General features: G+C 39.6%; 1 long non-coding RNA gene across 1 annotated transcript in view; it reads right to left on the bottom strand.

Moving 5' to 3' along the window:
* The window catches only part of LOC141585431 (uncharacterized), a 265,926-nt gene that overhangs the window by 23,901 nt on the left and 221,808 nt on the right, over positions 1-20,217 (bottom strand). Inside the window, exon 4 of the long non-coding RNA XR_012518893.1 lies at positions 3,923-4,016. This is a non-coding gene — a long non-coding RNA (uncharacterized LOC141585431). The remainder of the gene's footprint in view (positions 1-3,922; positions 4,017-20,217) is intronic.

Here is a 20,217-nt window from a genome sequence, read left to right as displayed (position 1 = left end):
TGTATAAATACCTAAGAGTGGAATGGTTGGCTCACACAACAGGTATTTGTTTAACTCTTTTAAAAAAACACTGTCGTGCTCACTTCAGCAGCACATATACTAAAAAAACACTGTCAAGATTTTGCTAAAGTGGCTGTGCACATTTTATATTCCCACCAGCAGTGTGTGAGAGCTCTGATTCTTCCACAACCTCATCAACACTTGATGTGGTCAGTCTTTTTAATGTTAGCTATTGTAATGGTTCTGGAGTATTATCACCCTATGCCCCATGTTTTTCATTTGCATTTCCCTAAGGAATAATTATCCTAACCATCTTTTCATGTCCTTATTGCCCATTGGCATATTTCTTTCTGAAGTGTCTGCTCAAATATTTAGCCCACTTTTACTGGGATATTTTGCTTATTCTTATTGAATTGTACAAGTTCTTTATATATTATGGATACATGTTATTTGTCTGATACATGATAGAAGAAAAGACTTAAGGTCCTTTCTGGTTGTTACATTTTAACATTCTGTGATTTGGGTATAATCCTGAGTATTCAGATACTTGCATTTGTAGAGTTGAATAGTGGAATAAATATTTTATTTTTCACACAACTATTCACACTTTATGCCCATGTAATCCAATAAAAATGAATAGATAGAATGTAAAGGATTCCAAAGGCTTTTGTTTATTTATTTTGTTTCTTATGACCACAATGGCTTAAAATGTAGAGTGTGGTTTTAGCCTATTAAGAGCAACTTTTATCCATTGCCCAGCAGCTATGGAAGAAATGGGTCCTATTTTGGAAAAGGCGAAAAGCAAAAAATCATCAAAAGGGGAATCTGTTCTTATTTAGGGACCCAAACAAGTACATGTCCCCACAGGCCAGAGGAGCTACCTAAATATTCTGATAAGCAACGAGCATCATGAAGGGGATTTGTGAGAGATCACAGACATAAAACAAAATCAAGTCTCCTGGGGAGATCAAATGGATAGGCTAGGTTCCTGGTCACTTTGGCCAAGGGAGCAAGCAAGAACAGAGAAATGGCCAGCAAATGCCAGCATCTCCAGATTCATGCAGCCAAGACCAGTGTCCCTCAGGACACCAGGGCTTGTGGTGTCTCCTGAGAATATGTCCAGCACCATTCTGTAGCTTGAGGTCAAAGAAGGAGCCAAGGTAGGAATGCTGCCTCCAAGCACCTCACATTCTAGGGAAGGCAGATAACTACAAAAAGAAGGTGTTGCCTAGGAAAAGAATCCAAGGGCATCTCAGGGATGGAGTGCAGGTCAGCATGACCCATCCCATGAACCAACTGGAGGCTTCAGAGCCCGGTATCACTGAACACTGTAGTGCAAAGTACAGTCAGTCTGTGATGCACCGTGGCTTTTCTTACAACCCACAGCAGATGTCCTTCTTAAGTGAAGGACTCAAAGCAGCAGAGTAGGAGCAAGACTCAAGGACAGAGCCACAAAACACCATGATGTCAGCAACACTGATGGTATCAGTTAGGGAAGGAAGCCTCACACTTCAGAAAATAATTTAAACTACAGAGAGACATAAGCCCCACGCTGTCTTCCAGTGATTGGGCCATTTCTTGACATAAAGGTCCAGACGCAAATGAAAGCTTGGCAAATCAAAGGTAGAACCTAGGAAAAGAATGACCCCAAGGAGCCCAGCATCAGAGATGGTACTTTGCCTCTAGCCACTACTCTTGGCTAAAAGAGTGTACTTGTCCCAAGCAAGAAAGTTTAAAAAATTTGCTATAATTAATTAAACATGCATCCAAGTTCACTGTTGGTAAGACTCCATAAAAAATTGTTTGGATTCTTCTTACACCAATTCCTTTATGTGTTTTCCCATGAAAGAATCATACTTGAGTGTTGATAAGGTAAAAATACCTAGATATTTCTGATTGATTGCATCATTTGGAAACGGCAGAATGTATTGAAAGACATAATTTGGTAGCTGAGATTCTGCAGGGTGGGTGACGGGCTGTGCCACAACCACACTTCAGAATTGCACCAGTGGAGGTCCCACTGCCCCTGGACTCAGATGCTACAGCTCAGTCCACGGTCAGGCCTCAAACACCAAAAATCTCCCCTACGCCTGTCTCCAAAAGCCAAACACCTCCATCACTGCTATTGCCAGTAAATGGACTTCATACCCTGCTGCTTCCTCTGACCACTTCACATCAAAATCTCCCTGATGCATGCATCTTATTGGTGGGGAGCCTCAGCCATATGACTGCACCCAGTAGCAAGACAGGCTGGGAAAATACACACCTGCCTCCCACCTTGGGTGGGAAAGAGTCACATTATGGGAAATTATCCAAACAAAAAAGGACTTTTCAGAAAATCCTGTATGATCACAAAACACAATAAATCATTCTCATTAACATTCAATTTTTTCTTTTTATTCATCTCTTATCAGAGGTTCAAGTCAAGCTGCAGCCTCAATTGCTGCCATGAAATGATGGGGAAAAAAATGAGTCTCTGAATTCTTGTTTCTGGAGAACAAACCTACACCCATTTTAAAGAGCTTTTGTCTGCCTCACACGCAATAATGATTAGCTAACAATTGCTATTATATTTTGGCAAGTATGTTGAAACTTGTAAAAAAAATACTTCTATACTTCTGTGGGAGCAATGCTAAATGTCTGAACAATGATAAATTCATTGGAGGCCACAGAGAGTGGAAAAGTTCCAAAGAATAGCAAAGGCTATTTTTCAGATAAGGGCAGGCTGAAAAGAAGGTCATGTTGGCAAGATAAAGACACTTTCTTAAAAAAAGATGATCAAAGCAACCTATTGAAAATGAATCTATACTAGTCATATCACCAAGATGAAATTTAATCCTCTGCCTTGATTCATGAAATAAAGATTAATGATTATAAACCAGGAGAGAAGAGTCAAATTGTCGGGATGGATAGATAGCTATAATGTCAGATAAGTTCTGCTATTAGAGTGAAGTCAGTTCAGAAATACTCAAGTAGGTATCTGTCTACATTTACCGAAAATATTGCACATTTGAAGAAATGTATATAAACACATACATACACACACACCCAAGCAGTAAACTGCTTTGTTTGTGGAAAACAGCATCAGTAAAAACATGAGAAAGTTAACCCTATCAGGCACAGGTCGTTGGCATTTTTCAACTAACTTTTTCTCACAGCTGCTTTCTTCTTAACGACACCTCATTACTTAAAATGCTTCAGTGTCACTGAACAGTCTTCACAGTCCAAAAGATATGAAAGAAAGCATTTAATATCCGGACTGACTTTATAATTCTGCACAGACACATTCTGTATCAATTCCAAACTATACCTACTGTGTATTATAAATATAAAATATATATTTCATTTTAGACAAAACTTTAGTTTTTAATTTGAAAATAGCAATAAGGATAAACAGAAATTGGGTACTTGACACATGAAACAGCTGCCAAAATTTATGTTACAAAATTCTTATTGTCTTAAGTGGGGTAATGTGTAAAAGTTCAGACTCGTAGTAGATGTCTCTTAAGTTAATTTCACATGTGAATAAAAGTGCTTTGATCAAAATAAATACCTTAAGGCTGACAGCTTTAAAAATACGCCTAGAGATAGTTTTAGAAGTGACAGAAAACTTAGGAAATTTAAGCATTCAGTCCACATAGATAGTTTATCTTAAAGAGCCATTTTGTTAAAAGATATTCTTCTTTTAACAGTGGCGTGGCTGTCAGACTGGACAAGCCCCTGATCACGTTTAGCAAGCAGCCTGCCTCCCAAATTCAGCAGCCTTTGCTCTGTTCCTAAGGTGCAACAGGATTCCATATATGCAGAATCCATAGCTTTTCAAATAGTCCTATTGGAAGTAATGGGACTTCACATATTCTAAGCTTTCAAAAGAACTTTTTAATTTGCACTGCAAAAATTCACATAGCAACCGTTTTCCTACCTCTGTTGACCCGGAGGCTCAGCTGGCCCCACAAGGGCACCTTTCATAATGGAAGAAATGTTCTCCAACCTCAAACTGCCATTCTCCTCAACATCTGCAGAGACAAAGATGAATGGAAAGAGTGGTTACTCGACCAGGAGGTGATTTCCTGATACAGGCACTAATCATGCCGGTGACATTAAGCCTGGACAGAGAAGAATTACACCCACAGCCAGATGGACAGAGTGCCCTTTCTTTGCAAGTTCCTGGGTGTGGAGCGCTGGTCCTGGGCAAAATGGTAAAATTAGGAGAAAGTTCACTGCACCTTGGCACACTCTTGCCCACCTCCAAGTGCCCTGGGTTCTCCCATTATTCCCTAAAAGAAGAGCACCCTTACCTGTCTTTCAGCTGCTCTGAACCTTTGGTTCTACATCTGGAAAGTGAAGATGAAGACATAATGGTGTAGGTGTTTGTGAAAGGAACTATAATAGGTAGACATGCTGGACTAATGTACATGATAGAATAATGTAAGATAGTTTTTATTTCTATCAATCAGCACAGGCGATATTAATCTAGTACTGTTGATCATATCTTCTGGTTGCTGTGCTAAGGTAAATCTTATATGTCCAGCTACTGCAACTCATTAAGAGCACCACTGGTTCCCACTGGCTCTGGAACCCTGCATAAATGAGTTGGAACTGTGGTTTTATAACACGTTTGTGACGGTACCATGCACTTAGCTCTTTCTATGCACCAAGCATTATGGTAAGGACTAAATACATGCAAACAAATTTAAGCTTTGCAACAAACAGCCTGAGGAGCGAGAGAGGTGTGTAGAGAGAAAAGGAGAAGGTCTTCCTAGTGCTCTTCAAATCACTTGCAGGCAATTATCTATTATGTTGATTTAAAGGACTAGTGTTCTGAGAGCTTGAACAGGTAATTCTATTTCTTTTAGAATAAGTTTCCTCAACTGGAAAACAAAGGCTAGATGACATCTGTAGTTCTTTACATCTCTAACCTAACAATTACCTAAGGCAATATCACTCTTGTTGCAGAACACAGGGGTCCATCTGAGTTAGTTCATGAGGAATAAATTTACCATAGTACGGTCGAGGTTAAAATTCGGAAATGGTGGGTCCTAAGAAAGCCCTGTGGCCAGTCCTTCTATCATGGAGCCTCTGCTTCTCTCTGGACTTCTATTCTCTTATTCTCTTTATTATATCCATCTGAGCTTTCTTTCATAACGCTAGTCATGTCAGCTTGAATTTCAGTTTGCTTGTTTTCTTCCCCATGCACACTATGGCCTTTTGCTCCCTTTTGTTAGCTGATTCAGTCTTTTTGTTTTCTAATTCTGAGAAAATGAATGGTCGGTCCAAGCCGACCTGAGGGTCCTAGGTCTGTTCATCCTACGGACTGGCTGCTTCTGGGTCAGGGCCCAGCTCTGATGCATTCAGCTGTGATGAATGAGGGGAAGGATCTGCCTATCACAAGCACAGACTTTCTTCTCAGGGAAGTTTCTTTGAGAAGGGAAAATATTCAGTAAGGATGCTTGAATGTCTCTAGTATGACTACTAAAACACGTCAATGTCTCAATCAATTAAAATATGTGTTTTTACCAGTGAATGGCAGCCATACACACTGCTGAGGCTTAAACATACACACACACACACACACACACACACACACACACAAGAGCACCGACTCTATATCTGTACAATTGCAAACGTAAAGCATCCTGCTTTTCTACAGTACATGAGAAAGAGAAAGCAGCCCCTGGCATCCAGGAGCTGACCAGGCATCACCAGCTAGACCTTGATGTTCTTCTCTTGGACATCAACAATTTCACAGAACATTAACATCAGACAAGGCCACTCTATGACCAGAAACAATTGAGACAAAAACGGGACCATTATGTAATTATGTCTGAACATAAACAAAGCCTGATGATGGCTCAGACCACAGAAATAACCAGACACCCTTCTTTCCTAATAGGAGTGAAGGCTTCTTCTTTATCAAATATAGCATCAGCCTCACTCTAATCTGTCCTCCCACTAGATAAGATTATTTAAGGTATGCATTCATAGACTTGCCCACTGCTTGACAGCCTCCAGCCCAGAGAAAAGCCCTACTTCCTTACGCCCTCCTCAAAACCTTGACACAAAGCCAAATTTCAAACAAGTCTTTCCTGACACTCTCTTACTGAGACACCCTGTAGTTCTCTGTGGAACAGTTCTCTTTCCCTTCTGTGAGAACTGAACCCAAGTTGTTCAATGACAGGTGTGTTCCTGGCGGAAGACATTCTGCTGGAGGACACTGACATGCTCTATAACATAGGAAGTATTTTCACTTACATGAAATTCACTTATTTAACCTCACATTTGCCCTGTGAAAGCAGCATCACTAATTAATAAGTGAAGAAACTGAGGCTTAAAGAAGTTACTCAAGGTGCACTTCGGGCCATCATCAAAGGTCAGATTTAAGCATAGTGTTGTCTAATTCCAAACCCAGTTCTCCTTATTCCAGAGGAAGATAACATCTCCACTGTGACTATTTTCCTGGCAATTAGTATAGAAGCCAAAGACATTTGTAATAGTCTGTCTCTGTCACCTCTATCTCTGTCTCTGTCTTTCTCTCACATACATACCCTCTCTTCCTGCTCTAAAATCCAAGATAAACAATACAAAACTATCATATTTTTACCCCAAACCTGTGATCAGTTAGAATCTGAAGCTTGGATGGAAATAAGGATCAGTGGCATGATTTAGGAGAAAATGCCAGTGGCACTTGGAGACACCTGTCCCAGAGGACGTGCAGCCCCTGGGGACGTCTTCACCTCTGTGCTGCCAGCCTGGGTCAGGTTGGCCACATGGTTTTCTTACCCCCCATTCCCTCCTCTCTGCAAAATGGCACAGATCCAGTCTCTATTACTACTCGAGTGAGTGGACAGGAACCAATTCCTCCTCTCAAACTTTTCATTTAAATGGAGGGGAAAAGTCATCCTAATGTGTACTTACTGTGAAGAGTTGCTCCCATAAATGGAGTACTGAATGACAGAGTTAATAAAACATAGAAAAAGAGGCATTTTCTCACCTGAGAACTTAATTGCTACAGCAAATTTAACAAGGATCTCTTGACATTCTATTTTATAAAGAGTGTTTTATTCTCAAATTGTACCTTTGATTTATAAACTACAGGGTGAGAGCCCATCAATGGCCATGGGGAACATTTCTCTTCCTAAATACCAACGTGCAATTTATGCATGTCAAGACTAGAACTAATTAATTTGGTTTACAATATAACTCAAAGTACCTTTAATTTATGTCATTATAATTTTGAAAAATTAACTTTGAAAATAAATTGCCCATCTTCACAAATACGAATATATCATAAGAGTTTGTTCAGGTCAAGGGCTCAAGTTTTCATAGTGAATGCCCATTGAAGAAGGCCCTATCTTAACCCCTCTGCAATAGTTTAAACTTGAAATATGAATAATAGAATAAATATTTTAGGAATTCTTTTTTAAGCAAGTCTAAATAGAGGTTTAAGTTAACCATATTAAAATAATTTTACCAAAGGATTTTATATGATAGAAAGAATGAGTATACCTTGTTTTCAACAAAATATTTTTGAAAATGAACTGATTTCATTAACACATACTGGTTGGGTGTTGATTCCATCAATCAGCAGCTCAGCACAAAATAGGTGACACACTCAATTAAATACTCCTTGGAGATTTTGTTTGCAAGGGCACAGTTTACAAAGGTGTAGGTTAGGGCAATCAAAAGGGGTGGTATTGGACCCCGTGGGCTAGAAGTAATAAAGCTGTTAGAGCCTCCAAGCCACAGGGACTAAGGGAGGAAATTGTTCCCAGACCCCAGAAGGAGAGAGTCCAAAGGCAGGAGATCTAAAGGAGCTGTGGCCATGATGGAGACAGGATCTCCTTCATAAAGAGAAAAAGAAAAAGTGTGAGAAAGAGAAAAGCAGTCTTTGGCGTCCAGGAGCTGACCAGGCATTACCAGCTAGACCTTGATGTTCTCCGGTTGAACATCAACAATTTCACAGAACATTAACATCAGACAAGGCTACTCTGACACCAGGAAGAATCAAGATAAAAACAGGACTACTGATCTGAAAAAAGCACACAGGAGGGGACAAGGGAATAAAGACCCTGATCTTGCTCTTCAGTCTCCCTCCTTTTTTTCAGAGGTTGAGGAGTGTGGGAGACTGGGCAGAACTGTTCACTGGCCAAATCTAAGTAGGACCCAGAAGACATAGGAGACCATTGATACAATGCACAGGGTTCAAGCTTTGGAGACAGACAAGTAGAGTGGAGAAGGGTGGGGAGTGGATGGGAAGGGGCATGTGGGTGATGTCAGCACACCTACTACACCCAAGGCATAGTGCTCTCTGAGGACACGAAATTGAATAGCACTCCTGTCTTCCCTGAAGAAGCACGAAGTCTATGGAAGAGAGAATATGAGTGTAAAATAAATGAAATAAATAAATTCTATATTTTCATTATAGAATTTTAGTGGGAAAAAATTTTTAAATTTGAAACAGCTTCTGTCGGAAGCTCTTCTCATCTATTTGCTAACAGCAACCTCACTTTTCTTCGGGTGGTGGATCTCACACTTTAGAGTGCGTGTGAATCACCAGGAAGGCTTGATAAGTCACAAGTCACTCGGCCTGAACCCAGGATTTCTGATTCAGTAGCTCTAGGGTGAGCCTCAAGAATTTGCATTTCAAATAGTTTCCCAGGAGATGCTGATGCTGCTGGTGTCCAGGGATCACAGTTTAAGAATCACTGTCTTAGGGAAATTACCTGTCCTTCTCCCTCAAAACTTTAGTCCTTATGACTGCAATAGGATTATGAACTTCCCACCTACCAATGCTGGTTCCATGACTCAGGTCTGACCAGTCAGCACCATCCATCATCTGAAATCCACCAGGGCTGCTCTGCATTGAATAAGAGGTCAACTCCCCTATTCCTTTTCTTCCCGTTCTCTGGAAACTGTCCCAGCTCTCATCTGCTCATGACCTTGCTTATTCAGGGAATTTACCTTTGAGAAATAACTCAAGGTATGTACCAAGATGTAAACAACAAAAGTGTTCATCAAAACATTACTAACTACTTAAATATCCAGTTACAGAGATTTGATTATTACAGGGCCCCACAATGGTATACCACAAAACCATTATAAACTTGAATACAAAAATACATTCCTTTATATAGAAAAATGTTTCCAACACATTAAGCTTTAAAAAATCCAGTCATAAAACTATTTGTAAGATATTATCCCCTTTTAAAATCTATATGTTAATGAAAGTAAACACTATTGTATGAACTGATCATTGTGGGTGAAGGATGGTTGTATTTTCATTTTATTTTTTGCTTTTTATCTGTCTGTTCTTTTTTAAATGAGCAAGTATTACATTCCAGTAAAAACAAACAACCAAAGAAATTTTATCTTGAAACACATACACCACTATCATTCTGACTGTTTCTAGTTTTAGGGCTTGTAAACACTTATATTTGTTCTCAGTTTTCTCAGGTCTCCATGGCTCCATAAAATCCAGATGTATTTGTTACAATTAGTGTGACCTCTAACCCAAATTAGCAGGGGCTTAGAACTGAGAAAGTTTTATTCTCTCCCATAAAATTTCTAGAGATGAGTGTCTAGGGCCAATATGTGGTTCTGCAAATACTCAGAGATTCTGTCACCTTCCAGCCTTCTGCTGCATTGTTTCTGGAATGTGGCCTCTTCTGTAAGGTCTAAGATGACTGCTGGAGTCTTGGCCATTATATCCCTATTCTAGCCAGCAGGAAGGGAAAAAGGCAAAAGAAAAAAAAATGTCCTCTTCCCCCTTAAAGACATTTGCTTGGGTTGTGTATACCACTTTTGCTTACATCCTACCTACTGGCTAGATCTTAGCAATATGGCCACACCTAGCTACAAAGGGGGCTGGAAAATGCCTTTATTATGAGAAGTAATATCTTTTATTCCATTACTGTGGGAAAAAGAAAAATGGATATGGAAAAATAACCAGCAATGTATATTATTATATGTCATATAAAAGATATGATCTAGTTAAACTTTATACGGCAATTCCTCCAAAGAAGCCACTGGTCTCATTTAAGACCTAACGTCTGAAATGGAGCTGATTTCCCAAAATAGGTGAGGTTCTACTCATGCTGGCTACCAGGTCCTCCTTGTTGTTCCATGCATGTGCCAGGCAGTTCAATGCCATTGAATTTACTTGCCCTGTGCTTGGAATGCTGATATTTACTTGGCTCACTGTCTCACTCCTTCATCTCTTCAGCTCTCCATGCAAATGTCACATTATCAGCAAGACTGTACTCCCACTCTATTTAAAATTGCAATTTAAAAATAGTCTTCCCCACCCAACACTCTCTACCTCCTGTATCCAACTTGATTTTTGTCTTTTGCATTGCGTTTTGAGTATTCACTCTCTGCCTCACCTACTCCAAACTAGAAAGTAAAACTCCATGAAGGCAGGAATCTTTTTCTGTTTTAGACAATTCATTTGTCCCCTGATTAAGAGCTGAGCCTGGCACATAATAGGTATTCAACAAATATTGGATCAACAAATTAATAAGCAATCAAATCTTATATCCCAGCACTCAACACAGTTGAATGTGAATTTTATGCAAAAATAAATAAAAGAGTGTCAGAAGTGGCTCATTAAATCCAGAACTCAATTTTGCAAGTAGTTATAGAGCTCTTTTCCCCATTAGGCTCTTTGCTGGGCAGTAAGGAAACAACAGTGAATAGGGTGCTGCTTCATAAAATCTTCAATCTGATTAAATAGAACAATGAGTTAAATTGTCCTAAAAACAAATACAAAAGCAAACTGTGCCAGTCACTACTAAGGGAACGGACTCCTTCCTAAGTCCTCATTTGACCTTTCATACCACTTCGTATTTTTCTAGTATCTTTCAATGAGTCTTATTTAATTTCCTATTTGTTTTTACCTCTTTATTGTATATCTTCCCTCACTAAAATAAATGGAGATCCCATGATAATGAACATCTTGTCTTCTTCTTTTCCATATCCCTAGTACCCAGAATAATTCCTAGCACTTAAAAAGGCATCTGACAAATATTATTGAATGTGTGAATGAATGAATAATGCTATGAATGCCTTGGAGAAATTCAGAAAGGTAAAGGGAGGATATGATTGATACGAGGAGTGAAGACAAGAAAGAGTTAACTGGGCAAATAAGGACAGGAAGAACATTCCACTCAAAGGAAAAATGGCATGTGCACAAGCTCTGTTCAACTCATGGTTTGTATCACAAACAACTCAACCCATCACTGGTTTTGTAAATAAAGTTTTATTGGAATACAACGACATTCATTCTGATTTTCTATGGCTGATTTCACACTACAATGGCAGAGCTGAAAAGGCATAATTGAGTAATTGAGACAGAAACCAAATGAAATGCAAAGTTGAAAGTATTTACCATCTGGTCCTTTACAGGAAAAGTTTGCTGACCATGATACAAAAGTTCAATATTGGACTACAATTTGCTTGGTAGTGCTGCTCAAAGTGTAGTCCTCAGACCAGCACCATCAGCATCCCCTAGGAAAGGGTCAGGAATGTACCCGTCAGGTTCCATCCCAGATCTATGGAATCAGAATCTTTGGGGGACAGGAGTGCAGCAATGTATGTTTTGACAGTCTCTCTAGATGATTCTAATACATGCTATCTATTGTGACAGTGAATAAGAGAAATAGAAGAATGTGGTGAGAAATGAGGCTGGAGAAGTCGGCAGAGGCTAGACCATGCAGGCATAAGGCCATAGTCAAGAGTTTAGTCTTTATCTTAAGAACAAGAGGAAGACATTGAAACGTTTTAAACAGGCAGATGATAGTATGAGCAAATTTGCAATTTGGATACTCTGACTGCAGTGTGAAGAATAAGTTGTAGGGGCCGCTAGAGTGCAGGTAGCAAGATTCGCTGGAGAGATGATGGTAGTTTGAATTCTGAATGACATCCAACCACCATATTCTTGTTTCTCTCCTTTCACCTTGCTGAGTGTCAGTTTTCTTATCAGTAAACTGGGGATAGCAACTCATAAATTTGCAATGAGGTTGAAAAGATAAAATGTATATGACAAACCCAGCACAGTCTCCAGCACAAAATAGGGACTCGACACACAGGAATTCTCTTCTTGAGATCTATTTTCTTTTCCTTCTGCTTCACCTTCATTCCTTCATCTTGAATGATGACTCTTGCACTCCACTTTGGCCAATATACAATATGACAGCTTGGAAGTCATTGAATATGATCCTATTTCCTTTTAGCTGCAGCAAGCTTAGATTCTACCTTTATGATGAAGTTTAAAATACTACCAAAAGCAATGAAAAACTCATTCATCCAAGACTTTAAACTAATTAAGGGAGCTCAGCATTTATACAGTCATTTTCAGGGAATTCTTTTTTGAAGAGAAAAAATTTTCTTCATTTATAGCCCACTATATTCCAAAAGGGATTTGAGATGGCTTCCAAAAATGTGCATGTCACAGAGAAATAAATTAAAAGGAAGAAAAAGTAGACAAAAGGAAAAGAAAGTGATTTAGAGCTATAAGCAAATTTAGTAAACTCCCTATGACTGTGCCACTAATTTGGCTGAGTTTTCTAAAAGTCAGTATGTCAAGGAAGTTACAGTGGGTTATGAGATTCAGGCTCCATAGGATTAAAGCATACCAGTGTTCAAGAGGAGCTCTTAACACAGAGGCCAAAGAAAGATACCTCCCCGGGGTCCCCAGAGTGAAGATACCAAATAATTTAACAAACAACATCCTTGGCAGCTTCCAGAACAGCCTTGAAGAATTGCTTCCTAATTGCAAGGTTTTGTAAAGCCCAGATTCCAGTTAGCATTATCTGTGATTTAAGTGGTCCCCTTGAGGGCTGAAGAATTAATGCTGATATTTTATGCTGCTGTATTAGTCACACACAAAGAGAACATGGAAGCTGAAAGGCCAGAGAGGTCTTCCAGCCCTAGGGTTCTCAGGCTGTTTCTTCGATTCCTCAGGTTTTACAAAAATGCTTCATGGGGGCTTGGAGGAGCACAAAAGAGATGCCAGAGTCTTGTGCTCCAGGTCCCTGGTTTTAACCACAGCAGTACTGCCTTCTTTTAAAAACTCTGAAAGCCACAAGGGTCTCAGTACACTGCAGCAGTTCAGAAAGTGAACTTTGGAGTCATTTGGAGGTCAGAGTGCCTAGGTTAGGATTCAAAGTCGGGTACTCAGTAGCTGTGACTTTGGGCAAATTACTTCACCTGTCTGTGCCTTATTCTTTTCCACCTACAAAGGACGATATCAAATAGTCCTTACACATAGGAACACTGGGAACATTAAATTGCTTGATGCAGATAAAGCCCTTTAGCAGAATGCATAGTACAGAAAAAGTTCAATAGAGGTTTAATAGCAGGAGCCTGGGAAGGAGAAATATTAACCTCTTAATCTACTCCAATATCCCATATATAAAGAAACTCCTGCTATAAAAACACTCTGTCTGCATAAAGGCTATCCAGAATAAAAGTGTCCAGAAGTTGAAGTGACTTGACCCAAACACATTTCCCCTAGCAGAACAGGCGCTTGAACCCAGTGCTCCTGACTTATTTTCCAATTTTCTGTCCATATAAAAAGGAGACTGCTTTCCATTTCTCATGACTGTGCTCCATTTTGCTCTAATTGCCTCACTGTACCCATTTTATGAAATCCAATATATGGAGCAGTAAATGGCTCTCACCTCATGGGTGAACTCCAACTGTCAATGGCTTTCTAGAGAAAGATTTTATACCACATTCAGGATTAGCACTATAGAGTTTGGCAATCAACTAGCGATGTCTGCTATTGGAAAGAAAAGGGATAAGTCTGCAAATGCATATCACTGTAGCAAAAGACAAGCTGCGTAATAACTGCTTGATGGTGGGAACCAAGTATCAGTGCTTTCAACTCTCCACAGCACATCTTCCCATTCTGAACACATAATAGGCTGTTTGTCAATGTTCACAGAGTGACTCATTGATTGATAGATTGTTTGTATAAAATATTTTGTAATAATAAAAATCAATGGTGATAGAGTCCCTTGATCTTTTACAGAGCATAAGGCAGGTGATATTACTTGAGGCTAAGAATTATGAGTATTCAATTATGTACTTTCTCGAGATCCTCTAACACATAGTAATGCCTTACTGGTTTTGGAAGGTCCGTCGCCTGGAAAGCGGAGAGAAACACTGCACTGATTTCTACTGGGAACATGCCCTTCTATGAAAGTCCTAAATCAGGGAATGCTGGGAAGATGGCCACCTAAGAACAGCTCAAGACTGCAGCTCCCAGTGAAAGTGCAGAGGGTGAGTGGACGCTGCATTTCCAGATGAACTCTTATTGCCCACAGACCAGGAGATACCCAGGCAGAGGGGTCGCCAGAGTCACAGTCCCAGCCGGTGCGGCTGTTTTGGCCCCCGCGCGGCTGATTCCGCCGGCGGGGCTGCTGTGACCACTCCCTGTTGCTGCGGTTCTCCGTACAAAAGCCACTGGTCCGGGAGCCCTCTTAGATGGCGATCAGAGCCCTGAGATGGCAGAGTTACCCATTCATCTGAAATAGCAAGCCAGGCCAGGAGATTCCTAGGCAAAAAAATCCACCAGGAGCCTGCGCCACAGTTCAAGCCGACTCTGTGAGTCGCAGCACGGGAGATCCCGGGGCCTTTTCAACAAGCGACCGGAACGCGGGGTCGTTCAACTTAAAAGAAAAGACTCTGAGTCAGGGAGCCAGGTGATCAGGCTCGGTTGGTCCCACCCCTCCACCCCCAACAACAACGAAAACAAAAACAGTAACTGGAAACCCTCTGGGTTGAGCCCTTCAAACCAAGCACAGCTGAACCTGGTGCAATAGCAAAGACCTGGAACCAACCCAAATGCCCAACGATGATAGACTGGATAGGGAAAATGTGGTACATATACACCATGGAATATTACACAGCCATCAAAAACGATGAGTTCACGTCCTTTGTAGGGACATGGATGAACCTGGAAGCCATCATTCTCAGCAAACTGACACAAGAGCAGAAAATCAAACACCGTATATTCTCACTCATAGGCGGGTGTTGAACAATGAGAACACATGGACACAGGGAGGGGAGCACTACACACTGGGGTCCATTGGGGGGAGATGGGGGAGGGGCGGGGGGGTGGGGAGGTGGGAAGAGATAACATGGGGAGAAATGACAGATAGAGGTGAGGGGACGTAAGGCAGCAAACCACACTGCCATGTGTGTACCTATGCAACAGTCTTGCATGTTCATCACATGTACCCCAAAACCTAAAATGCAATAAAAAAAAAAAAAGTGCTAAATCAATTCAAGACTCTTGTACAATGGCTGACTTCAACATTTATTGCCTTTGAAACGGAAACTGATTATCTTCAAACAGTTTTGATACTGCAAACAGTTATTGGGTCCCTACTTTACAAAGATGCTGTCCTGCTAACTGTAAACCATAGGACAATGAATTGCAGTTGCTGGCTTCCAGCAAAGATACAAATGCCAATTAATCTCACCTAACTCAAGAACATGGATTCATCTAATATAAAAGCAGGAAAAATGTTAATAACATGTATGCTTGGGGATATTTATCCTCTCTGGTCCTTGAAATACTTTCTTGCTCAGTTGACAAGACATGGCATCGTTGACTGTTTCTCTAACTGGGAAGTTTGAGTCTCTTTTCCTGGTCTTTCCTATCTTCCTAAGTTCAAAATGTTGACGTACACCAGAGCCCAGTCCTTGGACCTCCTTCGCTGCATATTAACACGCGTGCGTGGTGATCTCATCCAGGCTCATGGTTTTACATGTAATCTATGTGCTGATGGCTCCTTAATTTACATCTCCAGCCCTGGCTTTGCTTCTGAACTCAGACTTGTACATCCAACTGCCCATCTAACATCTTCATTTGAATATCTAAAGCTATTTCAAATGTTGAATGTCCCAAACCAATTTCTGATGTTCCCTTGCAAACCCACTCTTATCACAATGTTCTCATTACACTACATTACAATGCATTCTATGTCAAACCCACACTTTCAGTGGCTTAGACCCAAAACATTGACTCCTAACTTTTGCTTGTAACTCCTAACCAGTTAACCAGCAAATCCTTTCCACTATTGCTTTGTCTTACCTGGAATCTAACCCCTGCTTCCCACCTCCACTGTACCACTGTCCTGTCTCACCTGAATTACTGCTTTATTTCCCCACTGAGCCCACACTTTTGCCTTTTGCCAACTATATATCTCAATGCAGAAGCAAAAGTGATACTATCAAAGTATAAGTCAGATAATTCACATCAAGTACAAACCCTCCAGGAGACTCCCATTTCCCTTGGAGTACAAGCCTAAGACAATAGAGAGAAACACTGCACAGTTTTTACAAGGACGTATAAGGTCTTGAATGATGTGCTGCACCTCTGTTATCTCCCTGCCATTACTCTCCCCCTTGTTCACTCTGCTTCAGATATACTGTCTCCTAGCTGTGCCTGAAACCTTTCAAGCATATTAATATTTTTCCTCAGGACCCTTGCACTTGCTCTTTGAAATCCCTTTCTCAAATATCCACGTGGTACAACCCCTCACTTCCTCCAGTTATCCTATTGTTCTGCAATTTATGTTCTGCAAGTCTTTTCCTGGCCACCCTATTTAAAATTGTAAGCCCTATCCCTAACACTTCCTATGCTTTTCCTTTGCCTTACTTTTTTTATTCTTAGAATTTATCACGGTTTTCTATATTTTTCTTAATCAATTTGTGCATTTAAAAATCTCCCCCACTAGAATGCAAACTCTGTGAATGTAGGAATTTTTGTCTCATATTTAATCCTGTGTCCCAAGCACCTGGAACACTAAACAACCCATAGTAGGCACTCGAGAAATATGTATTCAATGAGCAAAGAAAAAAAGAAGTTCAATTGCAGATAGGAGAAAAGAAGAGAGACTAGCATGATGATAAGAAATAGCCTATATTTCAAGCCAGGTGCAGTGGCTGTTGCCTGCAATTCCAGCACTTTGGGAGGCCAAGGCAGGAAGATTGTTTGAGGCCAGAAGTTCAAGACCAGCCTAGGCAAAACAAAGAGACCCTGTCTGCAAAAAATGAAAAAATCAGTGAGATTATGCTAGTGCATGCCTGCAATTCTAACTACCTGGGAGGCAGAGGTGGGAGTATTGCTTGAGGCTAGGAGTTCAAGAAATAGTCTATATTCCTTTAGTGAAAAAGAATTAACATATTCAAAATGTATTTTCTAATCTTAGAAGACAGAATCTGGAAAAACAAATTGCAATGACAAAGCTATATAATGAACATGCTGTGCTTTTTGTGCAATTTCTAATCACTTTTATTTAAATGTTTTATAAATATTTTTAAAAGCTTGATGAGTTTGCAAGTGCCTCAAAATATTTAGAAGTTATTTTGGAACACTTCAAATGGTTTCAAAATCATTTTCAAAAAATTTCAACTCATCAGCAAGCTTAGAAAATAAACTAGTTTAATATCTAAAATGTTTTGAAATTGTGTCTTAAAATGTTTAGATGTAGAATGGGAAAAATTTATTTGGAAACAGTTGTGAAAGCCAACTCTTCAAACTGATCATTTTGAAATTTAAAGTTCTTGTTATCTTGGTGAAGAATGAGAGGCAATGAATCAAACATTTTAAAGCCACTTAGAAAGCAACGTTTTCAAATTTCGGGGGAAGTAAGTTGAAAGTTTGCAAGGATACTTTTTACAGCCTGATACTTAATAGTAAAACTTGAAACTGTCTGTCAATAGAAAAACTGGTAAATAGCTAAGGTATTTAAAGGTATTTAAAATATAATACAGAACATATTCGGCAAAGAATGTAGGTTGTGAAATAATAAGCAAATCATCATCCCATTTGGTCTTTCCTAGGAATTTGAATGTATGTGTCTATAAAGCATACCCATGTATATGGATGTCTGGAGGGGTGCTGCTCCCTGTGAGAAAACATTTTAAATGGTCCATTTTCAAGGCATAATAAATCTAAGTACTGACAGCCAGCCTGCAGATGTAACAAACCACACAGCTCATGCACCTAGAAGGTCACGGTAAGTGAACAGAATGTAGAGGAGGTGTCAGCCTATAAAAGGAGAGGAAGTTTCTTTATTGGGAAATCCAAACTTAAGCGGGGAAGGGGATGGGGTATAACCTTATAAAGGGATAATAAAACTTAGGCAATGTCCGGGAAGATTGTAACCCCACAGTACTCAACCAATGAGGAACTGGGGGAAGGACTTGCCTGCTAGGAGATAGATTACCTGCGTAACTGCCCAGGTGTGCTTGCCTACCAGACACCCCATCTTGCAAGACTGCTATTAAAAGTTTTGCTTCTGCTGTTCTTCGTGACTCCAAAACCATTCTTTGAATTTGGGCAGGTTAATGAGATTCCCACACTCTCAAGCTTTTAGTTGTGGTTACCCTAGAGTAAGGCACCAGAAGGGCCTGAGGAACTGGGAACTTTTATTTTAATGTATCCTCATTGCATCATTTTAAGATTCTTTGAAATGTGGTAAGTTACCTATTGGGGTTTTTTCTTTAAAAAATAAAACTATGAAACTGTTTCAAATGTTTTAAGCATCAAAGAGTTTGAGATATTAAGATGAGTTAAAACTCTTCCCAGTTTTTGAGGGATTTAAAATATAGCAACATAGCAAGAAATGTTTAAAAAATAATTCCTACAATATAATAAGCTTTTTATCAATAGCACAAAGTTCAGAAGATACATAGATAAAAGAACATCTGAATCTGTTGGGAATCTTTCCCAGAAGATAATTTGACCAATTCTTGAGGGACACATACAGTTGTGTTGAGATATTTCAGACACAGGAGCAGAGCCAAGGAATAAAAACGCTTATCTGGGGGGAAAAGTTTAGCTTGACTAGGGGATGGGATCCAGGCTCCTTCAAGATTATCACTAGGAAGCCAAGGCTCAAATTGTGAGCTCTGGAATAAAACAAGACGTAAATGAGTAAATATGTCAAGCAATAGAACCCATTTGGTTTCAACTCCCAAAACCATTTTCCTCCTACTATACCCCAGGTCTTTCCTTTAATAAAATGCTCCAGACAAAGCTTTCTTTCTAAAGGTAAAATGATACTTCTACCTAACTTATCATATTTAGCTTTTAGCCTTTTTCTGCTACACCCATATCTATGAGTGTGTTTGGCCTTCCCAGTGATTTGAAGGAATAGATGACTTGGGTTATTTTTATCTCCATTTTATAGCCAAGATCATGGAGGCCCAGAGACAAGTCATTCTGTAAATTGCTGACTTGGCTGGAAGTTGAGCCTGCATGCCTCCTACCTCCAGACCTGAGCACCTCCCATTGGATCACATCATGAAATGATAATGGGTCCTGAGGGGGCACTGCAGTAAAAATACGAGGAGATGTTTATTTCCCCATTATTTCCTACAGAAGTTCTTCTTTCTTTCTCATAATTGAATGAGATAACACTTAATTTGTAGCCAGTTAATCCCCAAAGAGGTCAAACTACACAGAAACTTATTTTAGGTAGAAATCAATGTTTCCAAAAATAATAAAAGAGAGAAGTTGGTGTTCTAGAAGAAAAAATGGGCATCACTATGATTTCATCAGGAGTTAACTCACAATTGTTTAATTTAATTTTAATTTTTTACTTGACATGTAATCATTGTACACATTTATGGTCTACATAGTGATGCTGGGATATGTAGAACATATAGAAATCAGATCAGGATAATTAGTACATCTATCATCTCAAACATTTATTATTTCTTTGTGTTGGAAGAATTCAATATACTTTTTCTAGCCATTTGAAATTCTATACTATATTATTTTTAACTGTAGTCATACTATGGTGCTATAAACACTAGAACTTTTTTCTCCTATCTAGTCATAATTTTATATCCTTTAACAAATCTTTATCTCCCATTTCCCCCACTCTTCACAGCCTGTAGTATCCTCTGTTCTACTTTTTACTTCTATGAAATCTACTTTGTTTTAGCTTCCACATATGAGTAGGAGCATGTAGTGTTTCAGTTTCTGTTCCTGGCTTATCTCACTTAACATAATGTCCTCCAGTTCCAACCATGTTGCCACAAACGACAGAGTTTCATTCCTTTTTATGACTGAAGAGTATTTCCTTGTGTATATGTACCTCATTTTCTTTATTCGTTCACTGTTGTGGGTTACCTAAGTTGATTCCACATCTTGGCTATTGTGAATAGTGCTGCAATAAACATCAGGGTGAAGAT

The sequence above is a fragment of the Saimiri boliviensis genome, chromosome 8 (genome assembly GCF_048565385.1).
Source record: "Saimiri boliviensis isolate mSaiBol1 chromosome 8, mSaiBol1.pri, whole genome shotgun sequence".
In the NCBI taxonomy this organism is placed as follows: Eukaryota; Metazoa; Chordata; class Mammalia; order Primates; family Cebidae; genus Saimiri; species Saimiri boliviensis.
Note: the sequence above shows the minus strand (reverse complement) of the source record. Positions and strands in the feature narration are given on the sequence as shown.